Source organism: Corvus kubaryi, unplaced genomic scaffold (assembly GCF_017639235.1).
Source record: "Corvus kubaryi isolate FWS band 111438036 unplaced genomic scaffold, C.kubaryi_AGA036_p1.0 37199, whole genome shotgun sequence".
NCBI lineage: Eukaryota > Metazoa > Chordata > Aves > Passeriformes > Corvidae > Corvus > Corvus kubaryi.
Window position 1 is genome coordinate 1,504,769 of NW_024581056.1, and position 8,317 is coordinate 1,513,085.

Below are 8,317 nucleotides of genomic sequence, written 5' to 3' on the forward strand. Positions count from 1 at the left end.
ACATCACAGTGTATCCTCAGCTGCAAGAGGAAAGTTTGTTGCCATAAGCATAGAGATCATCTGTGTATCAGAAGATTATCTGATCTTCAAAGTCAGGCAAGTTCATCCTACCGCCACATTCTATGGGTTCCTGACCATCAGGCTGATGAGTAAATGAAATGGTTTGGGGATTTTTTACAATTAAAAAGGTAAACAGACAAACACAACAACAGTAAGAAACAAACAAACAAAGAAACAAACAAAGCACCACACAAAATCCCCCCAAACAATAAACCAGAATGAAAATAGAACAACTGCTGAGGAAATAACCACTCTCCTAATTGTAGGGATAACCACGCATATCCCTTTAACATTTTCAGTGATGCAACAAACTTGAGAAAGAAGTTTGAAGTGCTCGGCTAATATTTCCCTTTTAATTAACAGATTGGGGACAGAATTGTTACTATCTGTTCTGTATGTCTGTCAATATTCTAGTCACTTTTTTATCAGCAAATTGTTAACTAATGTCTCAAAACCAATAAAAAATGTGCAAGAGAAACTATAAATGGGGGGAAAAGGGGTGGTGTAATTTTTTTTCCATGCAGCTTCAATATTAACAAGGTAGGCATAGAAGTGATGGCATGAATTAATGGAAGTAGAAATGTGACCAAGAACATAGAGGGCACAAAAAAACAGTTAATGTAGCTGGAAACATACTGTTCTATCATGAAAATTATTACAGTATTTGCCTTTTGCTAGCCCCTTAAAATACCTTTTTTATCCAGTTGAGCCTCAGAAGATGGCATTCCAAAAATTCAGCCTAGTGCTGCCCAAAATTCTGTTAAAATGCTTGGCTGACATGAAGGTTAAGAAAGCAAACTCTAGTGTGGATTCAAAATTTTTAACATCAGGAGTTACAGGTACATGCTCCATTTTTTTAGGAATAAAATCTAGATTAAATTATGCTTGACCCTAGATAAAATTATTGGAGCAGGAATTCTGGATCATTAATAAGCCAGACTTATACTTGCAAATGTTATTTATAAAATACTTAACTCTTATTTATATAGTAGATACATGTCCCAGGAGATGTAATTAATGATAAATCCAACTTTCACTATTTGGATGCTTCAGTTTTTTACCTTTACCCTCTTCTTATCATCATCCTCAAACATGCTTTGAAATAAATAAATAGAGGTCAACCTGTAATTTCGGAGTAAAAATTTAAATGAGGCCATGAAGCTGCAAGCCAGAATGAATGTGTAAATTGCTCTTCTAGCTTCCCCTCAACAAAAATGCAAAAGTAGAAATTCAATATTTTCCATTAGTCAAAAGTTTTATATGTTTTCAAATGTTTGGACGTATTAAATTCATTTATAACAAGCTAAACACATACTGTTGATAATTGCAAGTATTTTTTTCATTAATTCCATAGATCAAAGATATTGCTAAGTCTAATTAACTGGAGGCATATCAGCTTTGATAGTTGTGGCCCAGTAAATATGATTGCATTTGCTGCTGCTGGGGGCAGGTGTTGGGCTGTTTCAGGTCCCAGGAGGTGGTCTGAGCAAGGCTGAGCTGGATTTACCAGGGCACCCCAAATTAGGGCTGGTCTCTAATAGTGATGCACAGCAAAATGGAACTTGGCTTCTGAACCTATAAGAGGTAAAATATCATTTATTCATTAATGTCATACAAGGGATTTAAGTGCCTGATATTCTCTAGTCTTCTCCAGGACAAGATCGAGAAGTGGCCATGGGAATCCCATGAGGTTTAACACGACCAAATCCAAGGTGCTGCACCTGGGTCAGGGCAACTCCTGATATCAGTCCAGTCTGGGGGTGAACAGATCCAGAGCAGCCCTGCAAGAAGGATTTGGGGGTGCTGGTGGGTGAGAGGCTGGACATGCCCTGGCCGTGTGCTCTGGGAGCCCAGAACCCCCCGTGTGCTGGGCTGCATCCAAAGCCCCGTGGGCAGCAGGGCAGGGAGGGGATTCTGCCCCGCTCTGCTGAGACCCCACCTGCAGTGCTGCATCCAGCTCTGGGGTCCCAGCACAGGAAGGACAGGGACCTGTTGGAGCCAGTCCAGAGGAGGCCACCAAGATGATCAGAGGGATGGAGCAGCTCTGCCATGAGGAAAAGCTGAGAGAACTGGGGTTGTTCAGCCTAGGAAAGGGAAGGTTTTGGGGTGACCTAATTGTGTCCTTCCAGTACCTGAAGAGAGCCCACAATTTACAAGGACCTGGAGTGATGGGACAAAGGGGAATGGCTTCAAATGGAAAGAAAGCAGGTTTGGATTAGAAAAAAATCTTCCCTGTGAGGGTGGTGAGGCACTGGCACAGGTTTCCCAGAGAAGCTGTGGCTGCCCCATCCCTAGAAGAGTTCAAGGCCAGGCTGGATGGGGCTCTGAGCAACCTGATCTAGTGGAAGTTACCTCTGCCCATGGCATGGGGGTTGGAATACAATGATTCTCAAGGTCCTTGCCAATCCAGGCCATTCTATGATTCTATGATAGTATTTTTTTAATGTCCATTTTTTCAGAATATCTGTAAGTTAAAATTCCCATAGCGATTAGTGAAACAGTGTTAAATCCCTGTCATGCCATGCTTTTTAAGGGCTTTGATCTACTGCTTTTACATAACACATTAAACATAAATAAGCTCCCACTTAATATATACTAACAATACTACTTCACTGAAAATTCCTCATGATATTCTCTACTTTTGACACCACCTATCCATCATATCAGTTACATTGGGTAACATTTACATTACATTATGTAAATTGGTTTACTGTGAAATATTTTTTAATTAATTTCCTTCTCACCTTTATTTATTTGTATTTCTCAATTTTCTTAAACATACGTAACCTAAAGCTGACAAGTTTAACTCAATTTATAAAACAGTCAAACAAAATTCCCACATCCTCATAGGTTTTTCAGTGTTTCACCAGGCTTTCTTTTCACAACACCCATTTATTAGTTATGAATGTCAATGGGATAAAATAAGACTGAGATCTCTAAAGTGTATACAAATATAAAGTTTGTTTTCAGCAGAAAAAAATCTACCTTTATCCATTAAAATTCTTCAGGGGAACTATCTCCCTATATGTCACATGAAAATATATTTGTTTATTAAAACTATTGTATTAATTAACTAGCTGTCCTCATTATCAGGCTTCTGTGAAAAGCTGTAGTTATTTCCATTTTTTAAAAAATCCTTTCACAAAAAGGAAAGTGTTGGAAAAGGTATTGATTTGTAAGAAGAATGTAAGAACCACTTGACAAATTAGCCCCTCTAGATTGATAGTCATATCCATAACTGCTCTTATCTGATGAGACTTACTAAAGCAAAATTCCTGAAGATTCTGTATGAGGATAGATTTAGTGAGTTATGTCACTGTCCTGGGTTGCAGTGTATTCTATCACCATCCTCATGAGGTATTGAAATCAGGTGGGGCACTGTTTCCTTGCCTCCTCCCCCCAGACTATCTTGCTGTTAATGGCCCATCATTGTCCTGCCGCATGACTCAGAGATAACCCCCTCTGGACTATTTTCTGTTAATGAGCCTAAACAACACTTGGCCTCATGACTCATTACCCCATTGTGAGATGCTCCACCCAGAGGGAGGAACCAAGCATCCCATCGTGGATATAATCTGAGGCTGAACACCAGAGACAATGCCTTTCCACTGGATTTCCAGAGGACAGGAGCTACACAGCCACCATTGGACTGTCTGAGGAAGAGCAGACTCTTTTACTACAGGATCACTGCTTCAGAGGACTGCAGCCACCATTCTACCAGACTGCTACCACCACCCTGCCTAACAGGGACTCAGGTTGTACCTTGACTCTGTCAGTTTGAACCAGTGTTTTCTTTTAGTTTTTTTCTTTCCTTTTCTTTAACTTCCCCATTAAATTGTTATTCTGACTTGGTGCCTCCCACTGGTTTGTTTTCAAATTAGTACAGTCACTACAAATGCAGTCAGGATCTCAGATAATACAAAAAAAAAATTAAGTTTACTTGAAATTTGCAACAATCAATATGTTTACTGATACATAATGTGTCAGACAACTTTTCCTAACTCTTTTCTAAATCAAGGAGCTGAACTTACCTCATTGTTATAAATCTAACGTCTGTGTATTTCTTTTTGGCTGTTTGCAATACTTCTACTTGCTATTAAGTAAGACAAAGCCCTGCAAGACTTTCTGTTAAAATATGGATACAAAATAGACAAAAATTTGGGAAATAAAACAACAGCTTTTCTAATTTTGGTGAATTTGTTCTGCTCTTGGCAGATCTGCACAGACAGACTGACACACAGATTCAGATCTTTCTCCTGCAGCTCAACTTTGTGGAATTCTTTTGCACCGGTGCGCTGTTGTTCTTTGTTAAATTTGATGATTTTTCCACAGGCCCACTCCTCAAGCCTGTCCAGGTCCCTCTGGATGCTATCCCTTCCCTCCAGCATGTCAATCACACCACACAGCTCAGGGTCATCAGCAAACTTGCTGAGGGTGCCTCCATCCCACTGTATCCCCACTGAAAATATTAACTCGTGTTGATCCTAGAGTGGGCCCTTGAGGGATTCCACTTGTTACTGGTTTCCATGTAGATAGTGAGCTATTGACACAGTTTGGAGGTGGCAATCCAGCCAGTTCCTAATGCATCTAACAGTTCATCTGTCAAACCCACATATTTCCAATGTAGTATCAAGAATGTTATGTGGAACTGTGTCCAAGACCTTACAGAAGTTAAGATAGTTGACATCTACAGCTCTTGTCTTGTCCTTTCCATTGTACAGGGCCACAAGATTAGTCAGGCACAATTTGACCTTGGTGAAGCCATGTTGGCTGTGTCTAATCATCTCCCTGTCTTCCATATGCTTGGACATGTGTTCCAGGAGGATCTGTTCCATGATCTTAAAGGCACTGAGGAGTGGCTGGATGGTCAGTACTTCATACCTGCAAATACGTTAAAACAAAGACCTGCAAATATTTCAACAGAAGATAACTTTATGAGAATATAATGAAGATTTGAAGTGAAGGATCTCCTCTGAGTCATTGCAAATCACAAGGCCAGCAGAGACTTTACAAGCTCAACCACTCTTTCTATGTCTGTACCATCCCAATTAACAAGAATATCTGCCTGGGACAACAGAATGGCCTCTTCTAAGTCTTCTGGTTTTTGCACCTGTAGCAATCTGTCATTACTGCCTTTAGTGTTTTGTGGAAAGGTTTAAATTCCTGTCTTTCTCATCCAAACCCCAGGATCATTCTGGGAGAAAGGGACTGATAAATAGCTCTTCACTCTTTATTTTACATCCCAGAAGGCTAATAGTGTTTATATTATCATGTTTTCCTACTTTTCTGTTGGCTTGATGAACTGAGTGAAAGGCAGTTGTTTTCAATGAGAAAATGACTCAGAACCTTCTCCTGTGTGCTTTGTAGACTGTAGTGCAAAATGTATACATACAAGATATTCAACACACATCTTGAAGATAAATAAAACCTCACAAAGGCAATCATTGAGGTGTATCAATTCTAATGCCAGGCAAGTTAGATAATTTCAATGAAATAGGATAACTGAGCTAGTTTTAAAAGGTACTGCTGTAGGATTTTACTCCTTCAGCCTTTAGTTAGAGTGCTGGTTGTTCAATATCTCATGTTCTCTGGGTCTAGAAGAATGACAACAAGAAAATGAATTAGGGTTTTCTTTATGTTTTAGAGACAGGTAATGGATTACTACAACTTGGAAAGATGCTTCAGGACTAGACAGTCCTCCTAAACCTAGACAATTTTAGAGAAATAAAAAATACTGAATTTGCTGCTCTAGCAGCAAATAAAACATTTAAACTTAAACAATTTCAGTAATCAATATCCAATCTGCACTCACAGCATTTTTATTTTAGTTAGAAACTAAAAAGGTGAAAAGGTGGAGTGTTTTGTAGCCAAGGAAGGAGCATCACCTTTGTTACTTTGTGTCTGATTTGCCACAAAAAAAAATCCACTTTCATGTTTCTAATATTGACAAAATAAGGCAATCCATCATTTCTCTCAGTTACTTCTTGCTTTCTAAACACCGGCCTTATTTTATCAGGCAATTTTTTTTTTTTTAATTTCAACTGGCCCCACTGACCATGTCCTAGAGCATAATCCTTCCTTCAATGACTTTTTCGTCATAGTGTGTCTCAGATATTCATAAACATTGGCCTATCGCAGCCACACTTTATTCACTGTATTGCCACAAAAACTCACATAGGTGACATATGACATATGTCATATGACAACTGGTAAAGAAAGGTCTGTCCATACTGCTGCATTAAAGCACAGCAAATTGCAGATAGCCAACACTAGTTAAAATGATAAAACACTTTACAAAGTTTGTAGTTTGTCTGTGGAGGTAGAATGCTTTCCATTGAGCACGTTTTTTCTTGCTTTTTTAAGACACCTAAATTAGGTGAAAAGGGGAAAGAAGCATTTTTTAATTAGCAAAATGATTGCAAACTGAACCTTGTAATTAGAAATTAGTATTTCAGGGCTTACTTATAGTGCTTGTGCACTATATTGGTATTTAAGGCAGCTTTGTAGTTCAGAGTCTGCATACAGAAATTGAGACCATATAAAAACTCATCTCTGGAGGTCTGAGAATCTTTATTGTTATTTATTTACATATTTATGCATTTTTTACAGAATAAAATAATTCTCCTTTATTTTTCATGACTGAAAAACTGCTATTAGTATAACGTGTAAATAAAATATACACATACAACCAACAGAAATTTTCCTTGCAGGTAAATATACTAGAAAATGTTTTTCTCATGTTCAGCTGGCACAGCCCATTTGCAAATGAAGAACTGAAGTTTATAGCTTCTTACTCATTCTTATAGCAATAAAGGTGTATTAAGGAAGCTGAAAAATGCACAGTATGCATTACTCCTACCTATTCATAATTTAAGCTTTTGTCTGTTGTCTCATCTGAAAGCTATTAGTGCAATTTAAATCTATCATTCAAGGACTGCATTTTGGACTTAACTACAAGAAAGGTTGTCTAAAGCAAAGATCCTGCAAAGAGAATTCGACCCAGATGTGAGACCCTGCAAAACCAAGAGAAGAATTCACAATGTAGTATAAAGATTAAAGTACATATACATATGTAACTCTTACAATAGATTAGAGATGCCAACATGTAGAAATACCCACATTTCATAAGTTATTTTATACAACAGAAGAGAATATTTTTGGAGGGAATGCTTAAAACCTGAAGCTTTACATCTGTGTTTTGGAATACTCTATGTCTGTTCATGGATAAAGATTGTTGTTGACAATGTAAGTTTATTTTTAATATTATTTAGACACTACAGAAGAGTTATTGCATTTGTACCATTTTTGAACAAAGCAAAATATGTTTCTTGCTATTAGGATTGTGGATTTGAAATGTAAAGACTTTACTTTCCCTTAAATCTGCACATAGTTTTACAACAACAGACATTACCTCTGATAGCCATTTTTATATCACTATTTGGCAAACACTTCATATTTGGATTCTTTCATCAAACTATATATTTAAGCATCAGTATTAAGAACATTGAATTTCACATTAAAATAAAAAGATAAATATTCTGTGGAACATTCAGGCATATACAAAATTTAAGACACATGGATTTATCAAAGATGACAACTAGTTTTGGAACATTTGTCTGGGTTTTATATTTCCTAATATTAAGATTTGGCATTCTCATCCTATTTCTTTTGTTTTTTAAATTACAATTTGTGTAGACCTTGATGTAGCGTTTTCTAAAGCAGAGCTGATTACATTTTTTAAAACAATCTTAATGGTTATATATAAAAAATTCAGGGATTGCTGTAAGATCAGAATCACAGATGCAACCTCAAGAAGACTAACGAATATTAGACAATAACATATTTTAATATCTTGCTGTTATTAATATCAATAACAATATATCTTAGGATGAGATATCTGAGCATTGGAATCACCTAACTATGGAAAAGAATTTCCTGCAGAAAAGCAACTCAATCTAATAGCATTCATAGAGTAGAATCTGTGTATAGCTCAAATTTGTCTAAGCTGCAATCTTATTACTTAGTCACTGAACAAGTAATTATAGCATCTATTATTATAATTACTTTGTCCTGTGAAGACACCTGAAAATAATTAATAACACTCTGGAAAATTATACTTTAAAAACTCTTGTATGGTACATCAAGAGAAGGAAATTCTTCCTTTTAAATCTGTATACAATAATGCTGCCTTCACTCTTTTAGTACAGGGAAAGTTGTAATCCTGTGAACAGGGTACTGGAAAATATTTCAAGCACAG